This window comes from Oncorhynchus mykiss, chromosome 17, assembly GCF_057628025.1.
Source record: "Oncorhynchus mykiss isolate SJ-2025 chromosome 17, ASM5762802v1, whole genome shotgun sequence".
Classification (NCBI taxonomy): Eukaryota; Metazoa; Chordata; class Actinopteri; order Salmoniformes; family Salmonidae; genus Oncorhynchus; species Oncorhynchus mykiss.
The window spans coordinates 24956764-24981740 of NC_143038.1; the positions used below are offsets into that span (position 1 = coordinate 24956764).

A 24977-nucleotide genomic window follows, 5' to 3' on the forward strand; every position below is an offset into this window, starting at 1 on the left:
CAGAACAAGAATAGACTGACAAGTTTCAGAAGGTCTTTGTTTGTCAATTTTGAGTCTGTAATCGAACCCACAAATGCTGATGCTCCAGATACTCAACTAGTCTAAAGGCCAGTTGTATTGCTTCTTTAATCAGGTTTCAGTTTTCAGCTGTACTAACATAATCGCAAAAAGGTTTTCTAATGATCAATTCACCTTTTAAAAAGATGAACTTGGATTAGCTAACACAACGTGCCATTGGAACACAGGAGTGATGGTTGCTGATAATGGGCCTCTGTACGCCTATGTAGATATTCCATTTAAAAAATCTGCCGGTTCCAGCGACAATAGTCATTTACAACATGAACAATGTCTACACTATTTCTGATCAATTTGATGCTATTTTAATGGACCAAAACAATTGAATTTCTTTCACAAACAAGCACATTTCTTCTTTTTTTTTACCCCTTTTTCTCCCCAATTTCATGGTATCCAATTGTTTTTAGTAGCTACTATCTTGTCTCATCGCTACAACTCCCGTTCGGGCTCGGGAGAGACGAAGGTTGAAAGTCATGCGTCCTCCAATACACAACCCAACCAAGCCGCACTGCTTCTTAACACAGCGCGCATCCAACCCGGAAGCCAGCCGCACCAATGTGTCGGAGGAAACACTGTGCACCTGGCAACCTTGGTTAGCACGCACTGTGCCCGGCCTGTGTTTCCTCCAACACATTGGTGCTTACGGGTTAAGTGGGCATTGTGTCAAGAAGCAGGGTGGCTGGGTTGTGTTTCGGAGGACACACGCCTCTCCGTACGGGAGTTGCAGTGATAAGACAAGACTGACCAATTGGATACCACGAAACTGGGGAGAAAACTGGTTGAAAAAATACATAAAATAAACATTTAAGAATATGTTGTAGATATAAACGTTATATTGGTGACTACGGAAACAAATATAAAGTTAATGAGTAATGTTTTCAATATCCACATTTTTCCTCTGCAATACTTTTTACAGTAGGTAGGTAATAAGCTGTGGTCATTACCAGGTTATGATGAGGTCTTTAACTATGACCAGTAGGCTACATAATATAGCACATAAGATAGTGGTCAGAATTATGACCAGCTGGTCGTATGGTGGTCTGAAAAATATGCCATATTCTGGCCAGTAAAAAAAAAAACGTCATTTTTCAACCAGTTTGCGACCAGAATAAGATGTCATACTGATTGATGTCTTTTCAACCAGGTTTTGCCCACTGGGTTCTCGCTGTGGCCAGTCTACTTTTCTTGGGTAAAATGCTAGATTAACTTTAAGCAAAACATTAGGAAATGTTACATTCTTTCTACGATAAACATTAGAAATGTATTTGATGGCCATGCCTCGTTTTTGCCACAAAGACCTTGCTTTTTCATTGTAAATTCATTTACTTCTGTGGCTGCCAGCCAAATAGAATTGCATTTCTGTTGTCATCTGATGAAAAGGAAGCTATTGTCTGCCAATTTTTTTGCAGTAATGTATTTTCTGTGAAGGAAACCTACAGTTGCATGTCCCTGATCACTCTACAGAGGCAAAAAAACAACAACTTAGCTTTCAATATAAAATGTGACCCTTTCAATAAACATCTGGACTCTCCTGCTCCCGCTTTCTCCCATTTACAAACACACGGCTGGCTCAACTGTTCTGGGCAACTACGGTAAGCTTCATAAAGTAAAATAATGTGACAGGTGCAAAGAAGAACGCAATCTGCTTTATCTCCTAATGTATTGCAAAGTTTACTGCAGGCAGCAACAAATATAGACATTTATTGAATAACGTAATAGTTTCAACGGTATTGAAAAACCATCCCGTGGCTATTTCCAAATACCCCGGTATACGGTACACCGCCCAAGCCTAATCAGTCATTTTTACCCAAGTGCCGCTAGGGCTGGGCGATATTGCCAAAATATTATATCACAGTATTTTTTTTTAATTGGACGGTAATGATGGTATTTTACTGTATTTTTAATTTTTTAATAATACAAGTTCTACATTTGCTTTATGAGTAGTGAGTGATCCTAGGGTGGCAACACATACACTCTAAGTGATATCAATGAGTCTTTCTACATTCTGATTGTATTATACTGTTCAATTTGATTTTAACCAAAACCAATTTCAGCACTTTTATAATTTCTGTATTTCCTGCACTCAATTGCATGGGTGGAAAAAGTACCCAATTGTCATATTTGAGTAAAAGTAAAAATATGTTAATAGAAAATGACTCAAGTAAAAGTCACCCAGTAAAATACTACTTGAGTAAAAGTCTAAAAGTATTTGGTTTTAAATATACTTAAGTATCAAAAGTAAAAGTATCAATAATTTCAAATTCCTTAGATTAAGCAAACCAGACAGCAGACATAATTTACAAACAAAGCATTTGTGTTTAGTGAGTTCTCCAGATCAGAGATGACCAGGGATGTTCTCTTGACAAGTGTGTGAATTGGACCATTTTCCTGTCCTGCTAAGCATTCAAAATGTAACGAGTACTTTTAGGTGTAAGAAAAAATGTATGGAGTAAAAAGTTGTTAAGGGATTTTTATGAATAATGACTAAATTATGTATACATTTCAATTAGAACTATGACTAAACAGAATACTACTATGTTACTGTATGGATGTATGAATCTTATTATAATCATAATACTGAATGTAATGTGTGTAGTTTTCATCCAGAATTAGAAGGACTGTATGTTCCTTGTTAGAAACGGATGGAGCGATTGTCAGACTGGCTGGAATGCTGTGTTCCTTACAGGACATCCTGTCTCTACACAGGGAGAAGAGAGACCTTATGCTAGTAGTAGATTATTTAACAGGTGGTGGACAATGTGGAAAGGCTTGTGAACTATACTGCCATTGTATCGGAGTTGAGGAAGGACAGAATAAAACCTGTGACGTCATTTTTTGTATAAAACCTGATGTAAATTGAACTATGATCAGTACTCTCGAGAATAAAAACTATTGATTGATTTTGAGACTGGTCTCTGTCCATTTTATGCAAATAAGTATTTTACAAATTCTTAGAAATGGGCAGAGTGTTTTAATTGAATTGGTTGTTAAACATATAGGAATATAATTCCTTTAACAAAAGTACAGTATTTTGTTAAGGAATGTAGTGAAGTAAAATTTGTCAAAAATAAAAATAGTAATGTAAAGTACAGATACCAAAAAAGAAAACGTAAGTAGTACTTGAAAGTATTTTTACACCATTGCTCAATTGAGATAATTTCCACACTGCCACGTAAGGCTGCACGATATGGGCAAATAATCTAGGACTTATTTTCAACCAAATGTTGCAATTGAAATTTGACTTGCAAATTAGAATTAAAGCAAAACTGTTGGACTCATGGAAATAGTATGACTATTCTAATTCTATAGTTAAGACTATAATAGTGGGCACTTTGAATACAGTGTTTGAGATGACAAGGAATTAAAATGCCAGGGAGGAGTTGTTGTGACAGGGTAGGAAATAAGTGTTTCATAGGGGACCCTATAAACTTTGGCTACATTGCATGTTCTCTTAGCTACTTCATGTAGCTAACATATTCTTGCTTTGCATAGTCCTCTTTGATTTAGAAGATACTGTTGCACAAACAACATGCTGATTTAGGTCTCCATTATCAGGATGTATCAGCTAGCTACGTTTGCTCTTACTCAGTACATTTATTTGCTATCTAGCTAGCTAGCTATTAGCATTAGCGGCTAACAATTAGCATCTCACAAGATTTAGGGCAACTTGCTAAGAAAATACAAACTAGCTGTTTGCTGATGTAAGTGTAGCCGATGTGATATGGCTAGCTAGTTAGTGGTGTTGCGCGCTAATAGTGTTTCAATCGGGTGACGTCACTCGCTCTGAGACCTGAAGTAGTTGTTCCCCTTGCAGAGGGCCTTGGCTTTTGTGGAGCGATGGGTAACGATGCTTCGAGGGTGGCTGTTCTCGATGTGTACAGAGGGTCCCTGGTTCGAGCCCAGGTAGGGGCGAGGAGAGGGACGGAAGCTATACTGTTACATTGATGCTGTTGACCCGGATTACTGGTTGTTGCGGAAAAGGAAGAGGTTGAAAGGGGGGTGAGTGTAACCGATGTGAAATGGCTAGCTAGTTAGCGGTGGTGCGCGCTAATAGCGTTTCAATCGGGTGACGTCACTCGCTCTGAGACCTGAAGTAGTTGTTCCCCTTGCTCTGCAAGGGCCGTGGGGCGATGGGTAACGATGCTTCGTGGGTGTCAGTTATGTATGTGTGCAGAGGGTGCCTGGTTTGAGCCCAAGTAGGGGCAAGGAGAGGGACTGAAGCAATACTGTTACATAAGAAACAGACCAATAGTGTCATTATAGAATGCTAGTGGATTTATATTAAGAAGCAAAGTGAAAACAGCATTGTCCTCATCAACATTGTTGCATGTGCTGCATTGACCTTTCAGACTGAACGCAAGTATCTGTGGTTGAGGAACATCAAATGCGCTCCTTATGTGACAAGGGGTGTGGCTAGGTCTGTGTGGAAAGTGGCACAGAGAGAAAGAGCGGAGAGAGATGACTCAAGTAGTGAAGTAAACTATAACAATTGACACTACACCTGGCGTATCACATTTAACAACCAAACATTCAAATACCGGTATAGAAGGTAAAGTAAAAACCCAAACCGGTCCCTGCATCAATACCGGTATATCATAAAATACGGTATACCGCCCAGCCCTATACAGTGCCGCTACTGGACAAAGCCTGGAGCCTATAGAAAAAGTTTCTGACTCTCACATTACTGAAACCAGAAACCCACAACTGTGCTCTACCAACAATATTAAGTTGCATTGGTTAACCGGGGTCTTAGCCAAGCAAATTCATATTCAATTCAGGAGGGGGGAACCTTTGTCTGACTTTGCATTACAACTCACTTTTTAACAGCAAAATATAGATAAGTGAGCTTTGTGAGTTCTGTAAAAGGAGTCTCTTAATTTCACACAAGTCAAACTGGCAACTTAGGGGGGAGAAAAAGTAAGTAGGACCAACATTTTCACAGAATTAAAGTAAACAACTAAAAATGAGAGCTGAGGAAGGGGATAAACAAGAACAACAAATCCCCTCTTAGAAGATTTAGACGAGAAGCGGAGCTGAGTAAATAATACTCAAATGCAAGGGCCTGTTATTTCCTGTGGCATGCAGGGTGGTGTATGTCGGAATTTAGGAGAGAGCTTCAAGAGGGTGACGGAGAGGATTGTTATCTTTTGGGCGGGTAGGACAGTAGCAACATAGGTCTTGGTTTCCAGCAGTTGCGTCTTTATAGACCACACACAAAAGACAGAGTGGGCCTTCACCTTCCAAATACAGGAAAGCCCACTCCACTCAAATTGGAAATATGCTTGCAACCAACCATCACCAGCCCAACATTGCATGACTACAGGAATGTTTACCTTTACCAAGTCAGTTAAAGAACAAATTCTTATTTTGTAACATGTAACAGCAGTTACTTTGTGATGTACTTATTAGTCCATAGTAAAAGGACGCTCTGGTTGTAAATGTATAACAATAGGCACAATACCATTCAACAGCCACATCCTCACATTGTTGTTATGACAAGTCACTCACTCATATGTTACATGAGCACAGAACATATGGATTCTCCACAATGGGCCATAGTGGGTGTGGAGAGACTAAATACTATGGCTTTACTTGCTAAAACCAGCTACCTTGCTAATGAGGAGTGAATGGATTTGTAGATTCAAGCCACAGGTCTGTTCCTTTTTTATAGTGCAGCGCTCTTCTTTTGTGTAGGAAGAAGTGCTAGAAGGGCACTTCCTTTAACTCTTCTTGCAGCTGTTGTGCACTTCTCTTAAAATTCAGCCTGGATGATGGAAACAATTCACCAACATACAGTATCACTAGTGCTTACATTAATATAAATTCTGCAGTGACTCCAGTGCTGAGTATGGGGGGGGGGGGGGGTGCATAGACGCATTACTGACAAAAAAACAGGATGGCGACGCCTCATACTACGTTAGTAACTCGTAATAAAAACGGCTCTATTTAACACAGATTATTCCATTGTAGTAGTTTGTTCATGGGTCATGTGCTAATCTCATTTCACTTCAAAATAGATACCTCGGTGGTGCTGTTCGTTTTTTGCGTACAACTAAAAAACAGAGGATTACACAAAATATAGTTTTTTCCAATACAGCACAATGTCGTATAGCTTTGCAACAATTTTCGCAACGTTCGTTAACGGGGCCATCCAATCTTTCTTTTCAAGATCCTCGAAGAAAACTTTTATGAACACGTCATTCACATAGCGGGTTTCTCGTAACTTCTATGCAGTTGACTATCTCCCATAGCGTTCATAGGGCGGATACATTTTGAAAATTCGAATGAAACTAATATGAAACTAATATACCTATAGTTTACTTACTATAATAATTTTTTTCCTTCCGAAATCGTATATAAAGTAAACTACGTGACTTCTCAAAGTTGAAACATTGTAACTTTGTATGAAAACGTTCTACCCTTTGTATGATGGCTACACAACACATTCGATACTACGTCTTCCCCGTTTTTGAGTCATTTCTACAAAGGCAAATAGTCACACGAAAAGGAGACATACTTACATAGTGCGGGACGACAGCTCAGCAGCCTAACTGTTTTTGGTAAAGCATGACCAGAAGGTACATGAGGTCTGGGTGCTTATTTGCCCTGCCTCCAATTTCGTGTGCGAGCGCTCACGCGTGCGTGGATGTTTCAGAAATAGCCATTGAGAAACGCAAAATGTTTATCATGGTTTTACGACTGACTCATTTTCCCTTGGTAGCCTAACGTCTGAGTTAGGTTATTTAAGTTACTTTTCCATGAGTCTCATAAAAAAATCAGTTTATAACTGTGGCAATGAACACAACAAAATCAACATTTTTAACACAGGGTATCTTTTGTCTGGCAGCAAACATTTACTACAGGCTATGGTGTATCCATTACCATATCTTCACTAGCATCACTTGTTTTCTCAATTCTTTTAATCGCTTTTGCATAGGAGATTCGATTGAGGTGGCAAAAGTTAGAGCGGGCAATCTCCTTCACCCTTACAGGGCACTCCAGGAACTCAGGATCATGATCCCCACCACAATTGCAACACCGTCATCCTTCTACACACCGTTCTTCAGTATACACTGTTCGTCTGCACACACTTGAAACATGGCCAAATATTTTACAATTCTTACACTGCATTGGTTTGGGGACTAAATATCTTACAACGTATCTTACAGAACCAAGCTTCGCATGTGTAGGTATTTGCTCTTTATCAAAGAACAATATTCACCCAGCAGGTCAGACGCCGGGCACTAACCCCACCAGGAATTCTATTCAGGTATTCAACCTGAGTATCTGTCGTCACCACTGAGATGACTCCTTTGACGGGTGCTCCACTCCGAAGTTCAAAACACAACACTTCTGTTGTTTTTTGAGGCCCACTGCAATCTTCCTCTACTCTTAAGAAATACAATTAATCAAAATAAAGTCACTCGGACAGACTCCACTTTTCCAAGCGCATACTTCACCATTTCAACACCTCAAACGGGTTTCCCACAAATGCATCCTTACTCAACAAACCCATCCCATCAAGAAGCGATTCATTATCACTCACACACATATCCTCCACTCCAACAGTTCCAGTACTACTGTTGTTCTTTGAGGACATTCGTCTTCGCCAAATTTGCTCGACGCGCTGCTTGATTCAAACTCCGCATTCACTTCTGCCATCATCCCACCAAGCCTCCTGAAACAGAGCTTTCATACACAGCCCTTGATAGCTAGCCTGTCTCTTATTCCACTCCTTCCATCCTCCATGCTCCTTTCTCACTTGGCAGATCGCATCCAACTTTTAGGTGCATACACCGCCACCTACTGAACTATGACTGTGTGAGGTCATACACCACCACCTACTGAACTATGACTGTGAGGTCATTCACGGCCTACCTTCTGAACTATGACTGTGTGAGGTCATACACCACCACCAACTGAACTATGACTGTGTGAGGTCATTCACGGCCTACCTACATTAAATTCTTGATACAGTAATACAATATTGGGAAAAAAGGAAAAAAGCCCTTCTAACTATTAACCCTCTCTAAAAAAACATCACAGCATTCCACTATTTTACCCTATCTAATCCTACTCCAGACCAATGGTCTGAGAGGACAGAGCACTACCTCTCAACCCCCCCTGCTACTGTTCTGCAGTAAATCGTCACAATCCCAAGTACTTCTCTATGAATGCTAAAAAGCCTACATTAATGAAGGACATGATCTTCCCATCACTCTCTCTTGGTCGCTGCCTATCCACAGGAATACTCTCAGTATCCCTCACCCTGCCCCCATCTTCCTCTACCTCTCTCTTCAATGCTTTGTCATACAACACTTTCTGTACTACTCTTGCAACCTCAACCTGACTTTCTCTCACCGGACACCACGGAGCTCCAGCCACATGGGCACTCCCACATTCTATCACAAACAACTTTCTCCAACGATACTGCACATTCCTTCGTCTCATGCCTCCTTGTACACTTCTCACATCTAGGAATCTCCCTCCTACACACTGCTGTAACATGCCCATAAACTTGACAGCTAAAACACTGTAGTATTTTCGGAACAAAAGCTCTCAAGGAATAACTTACACTTCCTTACTTGACCTTGTCCGGCAAAGACTCTACATCAAAACTCAGCAGGACAGACATTATCTTCTCCGTTTCCCCACCCTCTCCAACGGATCTGTGTCGCACCAAACGGCAGGCATCACAGACACCGGGAATCTTCCATTTATACTGATCCTCCTCAACACTTATTGCCACCCTCGTTGTTACTCCTTTCAATGGCGCCCTGCTCCGGAGAGCCAAAGCAAGTCACATTTCTTGTCCCTAATCATGTGGTCCAGAGTGCCCTTTCCCTCTGGACTGAAGAAACAAAATAAATCATCACTAATCCACTCTGAGTTACTCTCACCAACTCAACAGTCCCCCCCAACCTCTTCTCCACCCATCCTGACACCACATATGGATCAGCCAAAATGCAAGGATCCATTCTCTCCACAAACCTCACTCCCACTGTGCCATAATTATGTCAACAAATCATGGCCACTTTTGCTAAGCTCTATGTGCAAATCGCCCCTCTGCCCCCTTCGCTTCACTTCATTGAATGGGGCTTCATCGCCCCCAACTTGTTCAAAGGATCACGGGCCCTACACGGATTGACGATGCCTCCACAGCCAAAGATCCTGCCGAAGGACCCTAGAGCTAGTGTGTGGTCGGACTAGGTGCTTGGAGTTCGTCGGTCCCCAAGTCTGCACCAGTAACGCTAGCTTGGTGTGCAGTGACCGGTGGTGGTGAGTATAACCAGAGATACTGGAATATATTCACCTCTCTGGTATAATTTAGCTAGCAATGTTAGATAACATTATTACTGGTTATGTAGGTAGCCATCTTTTGATAAAGCAAGGCAGGCTAGCTAACATTAGCTAGCGAGGCAGGCTAGCTATCGTTTTAGCTAACGTTAGCGTACCTCGTTATAACTTAGTTAGGTCGTAGCTCATACTTTTATTGTGTATTGTCTAGATACGGCTGGTTATGTAAAATTATAATTTGATAATGCTAGCAAGACAGGCTTGCTAGCTAACGTTCGCCTACAAGTCAGATTTGGAAGTTAGTTCGTAGCTCATACAAGTGTATTCTGTATTGTCTAGAGCAAAAATAAATAATTGATGCAGCTACGGTGGTAGCTAACTCATGTCTGAGTCTGACTAATACAGTGAACTAGGAGCAACAAACGCTAATGGTGTCACCAGTCTAAATATAATCCAATCTGGAGCTACCGTCAGTCTACATCTGTAAAGCATAGAATTAGGGGTTCCACTAGTTACCACAGCCACAAAGTCAAAATTGTACAAATGTTGTAAAAATAAATGTAAACAAAAATTTGCTTTTTGGTATTAATTTAAGGTTAGGCTTAAGGTTGGAAGTGTGGTTTAGGTTAGGTTTAAAATCATATTTTAAGAGGAGAAATTTTAGAAATAGGTGTTTTTTTATAACTTTATGGCTGTGGTAATTAATGACGACCTAGAATTAGCTTGACCCAAGTTACTGCCCTAATGACACAGATGGCTTTAGCAACAATAGTAATATGTGTTATGTGAAAAGTTGTAGAAAAAAATACCCGGTTTGATAAACTAGTAGGTTAATTACCCAGCCAAGCAGATGGTTGTAAAGTGCATTATAAAAAATATTTGTCCTTTCTTTATAACAAGATGCAATTTACCACATGGTTGTCTGTTGTCTGTTGTCTATTGTCACAGGCCCTCACAGTCAACATCACCTCATAAGATGAGGAAGTACATTGCTTATGAGGATTGCCTTCTGCAGTTGTTTGAGAGATGTCCAGTTTACAGCTGAACATGCAACATAGAGAAGACCAACAATGGGACCCTCTGCATTTGAGCTGTTCAGTCTGTGTCATTATTTTAGTTTTTATCATATGTTTGTTGTGTAGTAAATACTTCAGCTTTTATTTTCATTGTATTTTATATATTTTTTAATTTATTGTAAAGTGCATTGCATTCCAAGTCTGAAATGTGCTGTATAAATAAAGTTTGATTTGATTTGATCACGCAGACATGCCCTCGCTGTGAGCATTCCTATAAATGGAACAGGGTGGCATCTGACCTGGTCAAAGGTCAAAACAGTTTTGAGTTTTGTCCCAACTCACCTTCATAAACTAGCCTGGTGGAACCAGCCTGATCACTATGTTTGCCATTCTATTTCACTTCACATATCATGACATCTGAAGTGAAATAGAAAGGTGAATGCAGCAATCAGGTTCGTTCCACCATGCTAATCATAACTACGTTGCCATGCCCATCAATGGGGCGCTGGCAAACACCTCATCTACTGCCTCACCTCTTGCCTACTCACCAATGGTAGTAACTGGGGAGACCAGAATTAGGTAGGTTCAGTCTGACCTGTTCAAACTTCAACATAGTATATATTTGTTTGTCAGATATCAGCTATCTTAACTGCCATTGGTAATAGAACAGTGACTGTGTTCACAGATGCATCTATGGAGCCATCGGTTGGAGACTTGCAAGACGATGTGATGGAATCCTGACCGACATACAGGCTTAATACTGACCTCTGACATGTTTGCTAAGGTGGCCCTATTACCACCCCAAAAACTGTCCATAGGCACAGTATTTGTATCGTCTGGGAATTTTGTATTTTATTAAATTTTTTACCTTTATTTAACTAGGCAAGTCAGTTAAGAACAAATTCTTATTTTCAATGACGGCCTAGGAACAGTGGGTTAACTGCCTTGTTCAGGGGCAGAACGACAGATTTGTACCTTGTCAGCTCGGGGGTTTGAACTTGCAACCTTCTAGTCCAACGCTCTAACCACTAGGCTACCCTGCCGCCCCGAAGGTGAAGGTGAAAGTTTCAAATGGATAAATTAGCAGAACAATGTTTTTATGGTGTTATGTAAAGGTTAGGGTTAACCCTTTATTCTACATGGACCTGTTACTAAAAATGGTGTTTAACCAGATACAATGCTATTTCACAGTAAACAAATTGACAGACTTTCAGCACACATATAGGGAAGGACACTCAACAAACACAACAGTTACACAAATGACTGATGATTGGCTGAGAGAAATTGATGATAAAATGATTGTGGGGGCTGTCTTGTTAGACTTTAATGCAGCTTTTGACATTATCGATCATAGTCTGCTGCTGGAAAACGTATGTGTTATAGCTTTACAGCCCTGCTATAATGTGGATAAAGAGTTACTTGTCTAACAGAACACAGAGGATGTTATTTAATGGAAGCCACTCAAACATAATCCAGGTAGAAGCAGGAATTCCCCAGGGTAGCTGTTTAGGCCCCTTGCTTTTTTTCAATCTTTACTAACGACATGCCACTGGCTTTGAGTAAGGCCAGTGTGTCTATGTATCCTACCGATCCTCGACTTCGGCGATGTCATCTACAAAATTGCTTCCAACACTCTACTCAGCAAACTGGATGCAGTTTATCACAGTGCCATCCGTTTTGTCACTAAAGCACCTTATACCACCCACCACTGCGACCTGTATGCTCTAGGCGGCTGGCCCTCGCTACATATTCGTCGCCAGATCCACAGGTTCCAGGTCATCTACAAGTCCATGCTAGGTAAAGCTCCGCCTTATCTCAGTTCACTGGTCACGATGGCAACACCCACCCGTAACACGCGCTCGAGCAGGTGTATCTCACTGATCATCCCTAAAGCCAACACCTCATTTGGCCGCCTTTCGTTCAAGTTCTCTGCTGCCTGTGACTGGAACGAATTGCAAAAATCGCTGAAGTTGGAGACTTTTATCTCCCTCACCAACTTCAAACATCTGCTATCTGAGCAGCTAACCGATCGCTGCAGCTGTACATAGTCTATCGGTAAATAGCCCACCCATTTTTACCTACCTCATCCCCATTTATTTTATTTTATGCTCTTTTGCACACCAATATCTCTACCTGCACATGACCATCTGATCATTTATCATTCCAGTGTTAATCTGCAAAATTGTAATTATTCACCTACCTCCTCATGCCTTTTGCACACAATGTATATAGACTCTCCTTTTTTCTACTGTATTTGTTAATTGTTTACTCCATGTGTAACTCTGTGTTGTCTGTTCACACTGCTATGCTTTATCTTGGCCAGGTCGCAGTTGCAAATGAGAACTTGTTCTCAACTAGCCTACCTGGTTAAATAAAGGTGACATTTTTTTTTTTTAACTGAAAAGACTTAAACACCACCGGAATGGGTAGCAAGGAATAAGTTAGTCCTAAATATTTCCAAAACTAAAAGCATTGTGTTTGGACCAAATCATTCACTAATCCCTAAACCTCAACTACATCTCGTAATGAATAATGTGGAAATTGAGCAAATTGAGGCGACTAAACTGCTTGGAGTAACCCTGGATAAACCGTCATGGTCAAAACATATTGATACAACAGTAGCTAAGATGGGGAGAATTCTGTCCATCATAAACGCTGCTCTGCCTTCTTAACACTATCAACAAGATTTTGTCGCACCTTGACTACTGTTCAATCGTGTCGTCAGGTGCCACAAAGAGGGACTTGGAAAAATTGCAATTGGCTCAGAACTGGGCAGCACGGCTTGCCCTTAAAAGTACACGGAGAGATAACATTAATGACATGCAAGTCAATCTCTCCTGGCTCAAAGTGGAACTGAGATTGACTTCCTCATTACTTGTTTTTGTAAGAGGTGTTGACAAGCTGAAGGTACCGAGCTGTCTGTTTAAAATACTAGCACACAGCTCGGACACCCATGCATACCCTTCAAGACATGCCACCAGAGGTCTCTTCACAGTCCCCAAGTTCAGAATAGACTATGGGAGGCGCACAGTACTACATAGAGCCATGACTACATGGAACTCTATTCCACATCAGGTAACTGATGCAAGAAGTAGAATCAGATTTAAAAAGCAGGTAAAAATACATCTTATGGAACACCTTATGTCTCCCGAACCCTCCTCTCTCAGCCTCCAGTATTTATGCTGTAATAGTTTGTATGTGTCGGGGGGCTAGGGTCAGTCTGTTATATCTGGAGAATTTCTCCTGTCTTATCCAGTGTCCTGTGTGAATTTAAGTATGCTCTCTCTAATTCTCTCTCTGTTTTTCTCTCTCTTTGAGGACCTGAGCCCTATGACCATGCCTCAGGACTGCATGGCCTGATGACTCCTTGCTGTCCCCAGTCCACCTGTTCGTGCTGCTGCTCCAGCTTCAACTGTTCTGCCTGCGGCTATGGAACCCCGACCTGTTCACCAGACAAGCTACTTGTCCCAGACCTGCTGTTTTCAACTCTCTAGAGACAGCAGGAGCTGTAAAGATACTCTGAATGATCGGCTATGAAAAGCCAACTGACATTTACTCCTGAGGTGCTGACCTGTTGCACCCTCTACAACCACTGTGATTATTTTTATTTGATCCTGCTGATAATCAATGAACATTTGAAAATCTTGGCCATTTTCTGTTATAATCTCCACCCGGCACAGCCAGAAGAGGACTGGCCACCCCCCATAGCCTGGTTCCTCTCTAGGTTTCTTCCTAGGTTTTGGCCTTTCTAGGGTTTTTCCTAGACACCATGCTTCTACACCTGCATTGCTTGCTGTTTGGGGTTTTAGGCTGGGTTTCTGTACTTTGTGACATTAGCTGATGTAAGAAGGGCTTTATAAATACATTTGATTGATTGATTGATGGAAGAGCGGGGTCTGTGAAGTAACACAAACATAGGCACAGATACATGCATACAAACAAATGATAACATACGCACTAACACACATGTACACATTAATTTTGCGTTGTAGATATGTGGTAGTGGAGTATGGGCTTGAGGGCACACACTTAGTGTGTTATGAATTCTGTAATGAATGTATTGCAAAGTTTTTAAAATTGCATAACTGCCTTAATTTTGCCGGATCCCAGGAAGAGTAGCTGCTGCCTTGGCAGAAGCTAATGGGGATCCATAAGAAATACACATACTACATTTGAAAGTTATCAAAACACTTAGTTTAGAATATCTACATACATTCAGCAATTGCATTATTCTCATAATCCTTTGTAGGCTAATAACATATTCAAAGCTTCCTCTGGCATCTCACCATACATCTCCCTGTAGTTATTGAACTTGACTTGCAGGAGGTTAGTTTGTTGTGTTTGAGTGGGGGGAAACAGCTGTGGACAAGGTTCTGACAGATGGGTGTGTCTTGGTGGTGGCAAGGACACACCCACATCAACTCACATTTGGCTTCGGTCATAGCCGACAGCATTTCTTGAGGAGCAAGCCAAAAAATCAGGCCAAATCAGCAGGTGCTGTTCCCCTTTAAGGCAACAGCAATGAGGAAACAGTCAGTGGTTGTATTTGATTAATATTTTATTAAAAAGTTTGGATTTCAGCTAACAAAGAAAGTCACGCAGCTACAGAGGACAAGCATAGGAACACGGTAAGTGTTTAAGAAGTATCAACTGCACAGCAACTCAAAGGAGTTGGAGGTTCACTCCAAAAACTCTAGTCTCCACTCAACTCGTGGATGAATCATCATAGAGAATAGATACTTGGCTAAAGTTAGCAGTGGCTATTGGAACAAATTCAAACAGTGGGTTACAGTTTATTGAGGTCTGTAGACTAATTTCAAGGTAAAATAAGAAATATAAAAACACCAAACTTGTCCTTTAACCATCTACAGAAAATGTTAATAATTAATTTTTAAACGAATTTAGTTCGTACAGTGAAGGACCTCCACAACATACAGTATATTTTAGCGATCCTCGCTACATGAGCCTCGTTACCATTCCGACCAAGTGGTTAACACTATTGGTGTGAAACATAGGGCATTTGTCTTTCAATCCAGCGACAAGGGTTTTCTTCCTGCTCTCTCCATTTGCCAGTGGTGTAAAATACTTAAAAGTACCAATTAAATAGTTTTTGAAGGTATCTGCACTTTACTATTTATATTTTTGACAACTTACTTTTACTTCACTACATTCCAAAATAAAATTAGGTACTTTTTACTCCATACATTTTCCCTGACACCCAAAAGTACTTGTTACATTTTGAATGCTTGGCAGGACAGGAAAATGGTCCAATTCACGCAAATATCAAGAGAACATCCCTGGTCATCCCTACTGTCGCTGATCTGGCAGACTCACTAAACATACATGTTTCGCTAGTAAATTATGTCTGCATGTTGTATTGTGACCCTGGCTATCCTTACATAAAAAATGTAAAATAAAATTCTGCTGTCTGGTTTTCTTAATATAAGCAATTTGAAGTGATTCACACTTTTACTTTTGATACTTAAGTATATTTTAAACCAAATACTTTTAGACTTTTACTCAAGTAGAATTTTACTTGGTGACTTTCACTTTTACTTGAGTCATTTTCTATTAAGGTATCTTTACCTTTACTCATATGACAATTGGGTTATTTTTCCACCACTGCCATATATATTTTTTAAATGTAACCTTTATTTATCTAGGCAAGTTAGTTAAGAACTAATTCTTATATACAATGACGGCCTACCCCAACCAAACCCTAGCCCGGATGACAGCGCCCTATGGGACTCCCAATCACAGCCGGTTGTGATACAGCCTGAGATGCAGTGCCTTAAGACCACTGCACCACTCGGGAGCCCATTTGCTTCATTGGTGTTAAAAGTGGAATGGTGGCTGTGAGGCCATCGGAACGCTTTGATGTGTGAGGGGGCTGAGGTTAGTTAAAGCATGTGGAGGGGGCAGTTAAGCACTTCTCGCTGTAAGAGTCACGTTACAATTCCCATCAATTGTGTTAACCCTATTGGCACAATGTGTAGGGGGTTTGCCTTTCCCACCAGAAACCCGGGTTTGCTTCCCACTCCCTCTGTTCACTACAATATCATTGAACTTTCTTTGAATATATCTACGCCAGTTTGGTTTCAGAATTTAGAACCGTAGAGCCTGAGGTAATTTCCTAACCTATTCAGTTGTCAGTCAAAGTGCAATACATTCTTGACATGCCTTCTCCATATGGTTCTGAGGTCACACGGCCATACTGTAGGATGGGCCCATCAGGTTACTGGAAATATTGAGCTATAAACCAGCATGCAAAGGACATAGGCACAATTAGGTTATCTCTTTGCTTGGCTTCCTTCCTGTGTCTGGCTTGTGCGGTGCCCAGATAACATTCAGTTAAATGGAATGGGGTCGTTACAAGCCATGCAGTCTGTTCTGAGTGCATGGGTTACCCAAAATGAATTAGCTTGATGCTAATTGGGAAGATAAAAGGACTGTTGGGTTAATGTAACTGCATAGAGAAGTACACCAGGCCATGTCTGACCAGTAGATCTTCTCTGTAATGAAGTACCATGCCATACAGTTTGGGGTACACAGGTTTGTATTACATTTTTGGGAAATCATGTCCTGTTTTTTGTGTTTAACTTTGGATTTGCATACAGCTGTTACTCACTGATGGAAATTATGTCTGATGACGTGTGCTTTCTCATAACTTTATGATGGAGGTAATATGTACATGTAGGTAGAGTTATTAAAGTGACTATGCATAGATAATAACAGAGACTAGCAGTGGCGTAAAAAAGGGGGTGGGGTGGGCAATGCAAATAGTCTGGGAAGCCATTTGATTAGATGTTCAGGAGTCTTATGGCTTGGGGCTAGAAGCTGTTTAGAAGCCTCTTGGAACTAGACTTGGCGCTCCGGTACCACTTGTCGTGTGGTAGCAGAGAGAACAGTCTATGACTAGGGTGTCTGGAGTCTTTGACAATTTTTAGGGCCTTCGTCTGACACTGCCTGATATAGAGGTGCTTGGCCACAGTGATGTACTGGGCAGTAGGCCCAGGCCCTCTGTAGTGCCTTGCGGTCGGAGGCCGAGCAGTTGCCATACCAGGCAGTGATGCAACCAGTGATGCAACCAGTCTCGATGGTAGAACCTTTTGAGGATCTGAGGACCCATGCCAAATCTTTTCAGTTTGCTGAGGGGCAATAGGTTGTGTCATGCCCTCTTCACGACGGACTTGGTGTGCTTGGACCATGTTAGTTTGTTGGTGATGTGGACACAATCATCTCCTTTGCCTTGATCACATTGAGGGAGAGGTTGTTGTCCTGGCACTACACGGTCAGGTCTCTGACCTCCGCCCTATAGGCTGTCTCGTCATTGTTGGTGATCAGGTCTACTGCTGTTGTGTCATCAGCAAACTTAATGATGGTGTTGGAGTAGTGCTTGGCCACGCAGTCGTGAGTGAACAGGGAGTACAGAAGGGGACTAACCACGCACCCTGAACGGCCCCCATCTTGAAGATCAGCGTGGCAGATGTTGTTGCCTACCCTTACCACCTGGGGGCGGCCTATCAGGAAGTCCAGGATACAGTTGCAGAGGGAGGTGTTTAGTCCCAGGGTCCTTAGCTTATTGATGAGCTTTGAGGGCCCTATGGTGTTGAACGCTGAGCTGTAGTCAATGAATAACAAACTCACATAATGTTCCTTTTGTCCTGGTGGGAAAGGGTGGTGTGGAGTGCAATAGAGATTCCATCATCTGTAGATCTGTTGGGGTGGTATGCAAATTGGAGTGGGTCTAGGGTTTCTGGGATAATGGTGTTGATGTGAGCCAACCAGCCTTTCAAAGCACTTCCTGGCTACAGACGTGAGTGCTACGGGTTTGTAGTCATTTAGGCAGGTTACGTTAGTGTTCTTGGGCACAGGGATTATGGTGGTCTGCTTAAAACATGTTGGTATTACAGACTTGGACAGGGATAGGTTGAAAATGTCAATGAAGACACTTGCTAGTTGGTCAGCGCATGCTCGCAGTACACATCCTGGTAATTCGTCTGGCCCTGCGGCCTTGTAAATGTTGACCTGTTTAAAGGTCTTACGCACATCGACTGCGGAGAGCGTGATTACACAGTCGTCCGGAACAGCTGGTGCTCTCATGCATGTTTCAGTGTTATTTGCCTCAAAGCGAGCATAGAAGTAGTTTAGCTCGTCTGGTAGGCTCGTGTCACTGGGCAGCTCTCGTCTGTGCTTCCCCTTGTAGTCTGTAATGGTTTGCAAGCCCTGCAACATCCGATGAGCGTCGGAGCCGGTGTAGTACGATTAGATCTTAGTCCTGTATTGATGCTTTGTCTGTTTGATGGTTCGTCTGACGGCATAGCGGGATTTCTTATAAGCTTCCGGGTTAGAGTCCCGCTCCTTGGAAGCGGCAGCTCTAGTCTTTAGCTCAGTGCGGATGTTACCTGTAATCCATGGCTTCTGGTTGGGGTATGTACATATGGTCACTGTGTGGATAACGTTATCGATGCACTTATTGATGAAGCCAGTGACTGACGTGGTGTACTCCTCAATGCCATCGGAAAAATCCCAGAACATATTGGAGTCTGTGCTAGCAAAACAGCTAAGCTACAGGCTTAGCATCTGCTTTATCTGACCACTTTTTTTTATCTATCTGGTGCTTCCTGCTTTAGTTTTTGCTTGTTCGCAGGAATCAGGAGAATAGAATTATGGTCAGATTTGCCGAATGGAGGGCGAGGGAGATCTTTGTACACGTCTCTGTGTGTGGAGTGAAGGTGGTCTAGAGTTTTTTTCCCTCTGGTTGCACATTTAATTAACATGCTGATAGAAATTTGGTAAAACGGATTTAAGTTTCCCTGCATTAAAGTCCCCGGCCTCTAGGATCCCTGCCTCTGGATGAGCCTTTTCCTGTTTTTTTTATGGCGCAATACAGCTCATTGAGTGTCTTAGTGCCAGCATCGGTCTGTGGTGGTGTGTAGACAGCTATGAAATATACAGATGAAAACTCTAGGTAGATAGTCTGGTTTACAGCTTATCATGACATACTCTACCTCAGACGAGCAAAACAAATATTCATAGTCTGCCCCCCCCTTGCCCCCCTTGTCTTACCCGATGCCTATCTTCTATCCTGCCAATATAGCGTAAACCAGCCAGCTGTATGTTGATAATGTCGTCGTTCAGCCACGACTCCGTGGCTAAGATATTACCGTTTTTAATGTCCCGTTGGTAGTTTAATCTTCCTCGTAGGTCATCGATTTTATTTTCCAATGATTGCATGTTAGCTAGTAGAACGGAAGGCAGTGGTGGTTTATTAGATCGCCTATGAATTCTCAGAAGGTATCCTGACCTCCGTCCTCTTTTTCTGTGTCTTATCTTAACACAAATGACAGGGATTTGGGCCTGTTCCCAGGAAAGCAGTATGTTCTTCACGTCAGGCTCATCTGACTCGTTAAAGAAAAAAAAAGCTTCTGCACCATCGCATTCTCCGCTATGTAATCTGGTTTCCGAGCTGGCCATGGGTGCACCTCAGCCACGCTCAAGGTCTTAAACGGTATCATAACCGCCAGCGATGAGAGACAATACTGTGCAGCAGTATTCATCAACCTTCACCAACTACTTCTCAGATAGAGTTCAGTGTGTCAAATCGGAGGGCCTGTTGTCCGGACTTCTGGCAGTCTATGGGGGTGCCACAGGGTTCAATCCTCGGGCCGAATCTCTTCTCTGTGTACATCAATGTCGTCGCTCTTGCTGCTGGTGATTCTCTGATCCACCTCTATGCAGACGACACCATTCTGTATATTTCTGGCCATTCTTTGGACACTGTGTTAACCAACCTCCAGACGAGCTTCCATGCCATACAACTCTCCTTCCGTGTCCTCCAACTGCGCTTAAATTCAAGAAACTAAATGCATGCTCTTCAACCGATCGCTGCCCACACCTGCCCACCTGTCCAGCATCACTACTCTGGACGGTTCTGACTTAGAATATGTGGACAACTACAAATATCTAGGTGTCTGGTTAGACGTAAACTCTCCTTCCAGACTCACATTAAGCATCTCCAATCCAAAATTAAATGTAGAATCGGCTTCCTTTTTCACAACCAAGCATCATTCACTCATACTGCCAAACATACCCTCGTAAAACTGACCATCCTAGACTTTGGTGATGTCATTTACAAAATAGCCTCCAACACTCTACTCAGCATATTGGATGTAGTCTATCACAGTGCCATCCGATTTGTCACCAAAGCCCCATATACTACCCACCACTGCGACCTGTATGCTCTCGTTGGCTGGCCCTCGCTTCATATTCATCACCAAACCCACTGGCTCCAGGTCATCTATAAGTCTTTGCTAGTTAAAGCCCCGCCTTATCTCAGCTCACTGGTCACCATAGCAGCACCCATCCGTAGCACACGTTCCAGCAGGTATATTTCACTGGTCACCCCCCCAAAGCCAATTCCTCCTTCGGCCAATTCCTTTCCTTCCAGTTCTCTGCTGCCAATGACTGGAACGAACTGCAAAAATCACTGAAGCTGGAGACTCATATCTCCCTTACTAGCTTTAAGCACCAGCTGTCAGAGCAGCTCACAGATCACTGCACCTGTACATAGCCCATCTGTAAATAACCCATCCAACTACCTCATCCCCATACTGTTATTTATTTGATTTATTTTGCTCCTTTGCACCCCAGTATCTCTACTTGCACACTCATCTTCTGCACATCTATCACTCCAGTGTTTAATTGCTATATTGTAATTATTTCACCACTATGGCCTATTTATTTCCTTACCTCCCTTATACTACCTCATTTGCATACACTGTATATAGGCATTTTATATTGTATTATTGACTCTGTGTTGTTGTTTGTGTCGCACTGCTTTGCTTGATCTTGGCCTCCAGGACAAGGCAACCATTGGAGTGCAGCAGGCACTTTAACCGACCTGGAAGACCATGTGTGGTGAATTTAGGTAATCACTGAACTGATCAATTAGCTCAGTTGGTCAGGTGGGGTGAGAAGATTCAACAAATTCCTGCAGTACCCGCTGCACTCCAGAAACAGGGTTGCCTACCCCCGACTTAGGCTAAGGTTCAGTGGGCTATCAATGTTATGTGGAGACCACACATTTTGATTGACAATGATGCAGTGACATTTAATATCAAAATAATGATAATCATTGTCCATTTTCCGTGTTGGGTAACTTAGTCACACAGACACTTTTGAATTGAATTGACGCAAAAAAAGTTTGATACTGAGTTATTTGAAAAATCCAAATAAGACCTAGCAATATTCATCACATTACAATCAAAATACCAGCTTCACCGTAACAGAAATCGTTGAAAATATATTTGAGATTTAGAATTTTTCACCGGAGCAAGAAATAGCACCTGGACCAAAACCTCAGTGTATTTCTACACTGAACAAAATCGAATGCATTATGAGCTGAAACAAAAGATCCCAGAAATGTTCAAAGCTTATTTTTCTCAAATTGTGGCTCAAATTTGTTTACATCCCTGTTAGTGAGTATGTCTCTTTTGCCAAGATAATCCATCCACCTGATAGGTGTGGCAAATCAAGACGCTGATTAAACGGCATGATCATTACACAGGTGCACTTTGTGCTGGGGACAATAAAAAGCCACTCTAAAATTACACTTGTGTCACACAACACAATGCCACGGATGTCTCAAGTTGAGAGAGCGTGCAATTTGCATGCTGACTGCAGGAATGTCCACAAGAGCTGTTGCTAGAGAATTGAATGTTAATTTCTCTACCATAAGCCGCCTCCAACGTCATTTTAGAAAATTTGGCAGTACGTCCAACAAGTCTCACAACCATAGACCACGTGTAACCACACCAGCCCAGGACCTGCAGGATCGTCTGAGAGCAGCCACACTACTATCTGACCCGGGAACCCGCAAGACCAAAAAGCCTTCATTTCTCAGAACAAGAATAGACTTTCAGAAGAGTCTGAGTCTGTAATCGAACTCACAAATGCTGATGCTCCAGATACTCAACTAGTCTAAAGAAGGCCAGTTTTATTGCTTCTTTAATCAGGACAACAGTTTCCAGCTGTGCTAACATACAGTAATTGCAAAAGGGTTTTCTAATGATCAATTCACCTTTTAAAATGATAAACTTGGATTAGCTAACACAACGTGCCATTGGAACACAGGAGTGATGGTTGCTGATAATGGGCCTCTGTACGCCTATGTAGATATTCCATAAAAAATCTGCCGTTTCCAGCTACAGTAGTCATTTACCACATTAACAATGTCTACACTGTATTTCTGATCAATTTGATGTTATTGTAATAGACAAAAATTGTTATTTTCTTTCAAATCCACAAATTTCTAAGTGACCCCAAACTTTTGAACCGTAGGTTATGTTTCTGCTTTTCAGATTTAGCCATTTCTGTGTGCTCTTTTTGTTCACTTAGTTGAGAATTCCCTGTAAGGAGAGACACACGGAAGCCCAGCTAGCCTAGCTAGCCTAGCTGGCCAGCAGTCTCAAGTGGAGGTCACTATTGAACGTTTTCAACGCTCCAGGAGCTGTGTTTATTTTGCCCTATGTGGACCGCCCGGACTTTCAATGTAGCAACTGTTTGCTTGCAGAGGACTACAGGGGCAAAGTGGCTACTCTTAGCAAACATGTAGTGAATTTACACAATTTACTGGGGAATCCACACCCACCTACTTTTTCTTTCTCCTCTATTCCAGTAGCTGGGCGCCACTCTGGCTTGGTGGAAGTGTCGCCGCCAAGTGTTGGATCCATACCCAATGATTTCTCTCTCTTCCTTGGAGAATGAAGTAATTAAGCTGCCTCTGGACGTTCTTGTTCTTGATCCTATCAACCAGCCATGGAGATATGTCACTCACCGTGGAAGTTGAAAGCAGTGGCATCTTGGCAATGGGAAGCCCGGACCGGACACAGACTTCAAACAGCTTCGCCGCCCTGGATCCAGAAGTGCCGGCGCCTTCATCCTCTGTTCTGTCTCCCTCTCCAGTGGCTTCTAAGTCGAAGAAGATGCTCTACAGGTATGGCGGAGTCTATCCAGATCATCTTGGCTACTAGACTCTGCCCATGCATTTCAAGGCTGTGTTGAGACAATGACTCAAGCCCTCTCAGATAATCCCTACCATTGTGTCGTTGAGTTGTCATAGTGCTGCAGCAAATGTACATTGTCCCCGGAGTGTTGGAAGTCATAATGTAAGTAACCTAATTTTAGGTCCCTCTCTAAGTCCCTGAATGCCTCTGTCGATCCTATAGCTAGTGTGTATATGAACCAGAGTTACAGTGCCTTGCGAAAGTATTCGGCCCCCTTGAACAATGCGACCTTTTGCCACATTTCAGGCTTCAAACATAAAGATATAAAACTGTATTTTTTTGTGAAGAATCAAGAACAAGTTGGACACAATCATGAAGTGGAACGACATTTATTGGATATTTCAAACTTTTTTAACAAATCAAAAACTGAAAAATTGGGCGTGCAAAATTATTCAGCCCCCTTAAGTTAATACTTTGTAGCGCCACCTTTTGCTGCGATTACAGCTGTAAGTCGCTTGGGGTATGTCTCTATCAGTTTTGCACATCGAGAGACTGACATTTTTTCCCATTCCTCCTTGCAAAACAGCTCGAGCTCAGTGAGGTTGGATGGAGAGCATTTGTGAACAGCAGTTTTCAGTTCTTTCCACAGATTCTCGATTGGATTCAGGTCTGGACTTTGACTTGGCCATTCTAACACCTGGATATGTTTATTTTTGAACCATTCCATTGTAGATTTTGCTTTATGTTTTGGATCATTGTCTTGTTGGAAGACAAATCTCCGTCCCAGTCTCAGGTCTTTTGCAGACTCCATCAGGTTTTCTTCCAGAATGGTCCTGTATTTGGCTCCATCCATCTTCCCATCAATTTTAACCATCTTCCCTGTCCCTGCTGAAGAAAAGCAGGCCCAAACCATGATGCTGCCACCACCATGTTTGACAGTGGGGATGGTGTGTTCAGAGTGATGAGCTGTGTTGCTTTTACGCCAAACATAACGTTTTGCATTGTTGCCAAAAAGTTCAATTTTGGTTTCATCTGACCAGAGCACCTTCTTCCACATGTTTGGTGTGTCTCCCAGGTGGCTTGTGGCAAACTTTAAACGACACTTTTTATGGATATCTTTAAGACATGGCTTTCTTCTTGCCACTCTTCCATAAAGGCCAGATTTGTGCAATATACGACTCTGATTGTTGTCCTATGGACAGAGTCTCCCACCTCAGCTGTAGATCTCTGCAGTTCATCCAGAGTGATCATGGGCCTCTTGGCTGCATCTCTGATCAGTCTTCTCCTTGTATGAGCTGAAAGTTTAGAGGGACGGCCAGGTCTTGGTAGATTTGCAGTGGTCTGATACTCCTTCCATTTCAATATTATCGCTTGCACAGTGCTCCTTGGGATGTTTAAAGCTTGGGAAATATTTTTTGTATCCAAATCCGGCTTTAAACTTCTTCACAACAGTATCTCGGACCTGCCTGGTGTGTTCCTTGTTCTTCATGATGCTCTCTGCGCTTTTAACGGACCTCTGAGACTATCACAGTGCAGGTGCATTTATACGGAGACTTGATTACACACAGGTGGATTGTATTTA

General features: G+C 42.1%; 1 protein-coding gene and 1 long non-coding RNA gene across 7 annotated transcripts in view; one reads left to right on the forward strand and one right to left on the reverse strand.

Moving 5' to 3' along the window:
- LOC110493845 (CMP-N-acetylneuraminate-beta-galactosamide-alpha-2,3-sialyltransferase 2) overlaps window positions 1-6728 on the reverse strand; it is a 47025-nt gene extending 40297 nt beyond the window's left edge. For 2 of the 6 annotated variants that reach the window (XM_090205143.1, XM_090205141.1), the window contains exons 1-2: window positions 6597-6661; window positions 5685-5839 (exon numbers count right to left, since the gene is read on the reverse strand). The gene's annotated coding sequence lies outside the window, so the exon portion shown is untranslated. Of the gene's footprint in view, window positions 1-5684; window positions 5840-6596 lie in introns of all 6 variants that reach the window. The other 4 variants (XM_090205140.1, XM_090205138.1, XM_090205142.1 and 1 more) reach the window with 3 other exon arrangements.
- A 2490-nt stretch (window positions 6729-9218) lies between these two features.
- On the forward strand, window positions 9219-15807 carry LOC149975880 (uncharacterized). Its single transcript, XR_016487846.1, has 2 exons — window positions 9219-9354; window positions 10321-15807. It is a non-coding gene; the product is annotated as an uncharacterized LOC149975880 (long non-coding RNA).
- The last annotated feature ends 9170 nt before the right edge of the window (window positions 15808-24977 follow it).